Genomic DNA, 1,150 nt, shown 5'->3' on the forward strand with positions numbered 1-1,150 from the left:
AGTGTCGCTTCTTCCTGCTACCCGGGGCTTGGCGCCCAGGTCCCTCCCTCCTCACGCCCCCTCCCCTTCTTTTGCCCTCCCCTCTGGAGAGGTGCGGCGCTTAAGAAGCGGCGGCGGCTGATCGGGCGGCCGCTGCAGCCCCAGCGGCCGCGGTGAAGGAGGAGGGAAGCACAAAGCCCGCTGCGCGCTGCAAGGTAATGCTAAGACGAGAGAAGGCACGGCGGTTCAGCCCCTCCTCCATGCGGGGATGGCGGGCGCCCTCGTGGGCTGGGGTGCGGGGACCCTTCCACGGGATCGCGCGGGGGTAGGGAGCGCGGTGGCTCGCGGGGCTCAGGGGACTTCCCACTGACTACCTCAGCGGCCTCAGGTGACCCCCCTTTCCCTCGGAGGGGTCGGAATAGCAGCTTTGGGCTGGCCGGAGGAGAGTGGACCGGCAGGGTAGGGTCTCGGGGCGCCGCGGGGTGGGCCCGATTCTCTTGGGCGTCCTATGGTCTCCCCCGGGAGGGCGGGGAGGTCTAAGTATTCAGAGCTAGCCGAAGCTTCGGTGGCCCGGAGACCTTAAACTCTGAAGGTGCGCTCCAGGAGGGTGGGAGGTTCCCGTGCTTGGAAAAGGTAGAGGTAAGGGAGGGAGGGGGAGAGCTGGTTTGTTTTGCTTTCCTTATTTAAAAAACTTGGTTACAAAGTTGAAAGTGTTCAACCACCTTTCTCCTGTAATCCGCGTCCCCATTCTCCCCAACGCAACGCGCGCGCGCGCACACACACACACTCACACACACACACACACAACCCCTACAAACGTATACACGTTAGGTTGAGCTTCCTGCTCGGGGTGACAAGCATAGTTGGCAGCAGGTCCGGTTTGCTGGTGTTTGGGGCACGTCCAGCTTCTTTGGAGGTATGCTATTATAGCTGGGGCAAGACCACAGAGACAGGTAGACTAAGCAAGGCCTCTATTACAATGCAAGAATGGCCTGAGGTGAACTTTTTTGTTGCAGAGATTTAATTGCAAGTAGGTGCCCGTTTAAAATGGGAACGTAAGTAAAACCACTAATTTCTTTGGCACATGTGCTGTTGCAGTTGACCTGCTGGAGTGGTATGGAGAGAAATGGAATTTAACTCAACCAAAAGGCTTTACATGGGGATTATATGC

The 1,150-nt window shown here is 58.4% G+C and overlaps 1 protein-coding gene across 8 annotated transcripts in view; it reads left to right on the forward strand.

Annotated features, from left to right (window-relative positions):
- The window catches only part of ADD3 (adducin 3), a 139,160-nt gene that overhangs the window by 2,377 nt on the left and 135,633 nt on the right, over window positions 1-1,150 (forward strand). For 5 of the 8 annotated variants that reach the window (XM_019646641.1, XM_019646640.1, XM_019646646.1 and 2 more), the window contains exon 1: window positions 7-194. The exons of the other annotated variants lie outside the window; for them this stretch is intronic. The gene's annotated coding sequence lies outside the window, so the exon portion shown is untranslated. Of the gene's footprint in view, window positions 1-6; window positions 195-1,150 lie in introns of those variants that run through there. 8 annotated transcript variants of the gene reach the window in all.

The sequence above is a fragment of the Hipposideros armiger genome, unplaced genomic scaffold (genome assembly GCF_001890085.2).
Source record: "Hipposideros armiger isolate ML-2016 unplaced genomic scaffold, ASM189008v1 scaffold_105, whole genome shotgun sequence".
Classification (NCBI taxonomy): Eukaryota; Metazoa; Chordata; class Mammalia; order Chiroptera; family Hipposideridae; genus Hipposideros; species Hipposideros armiger.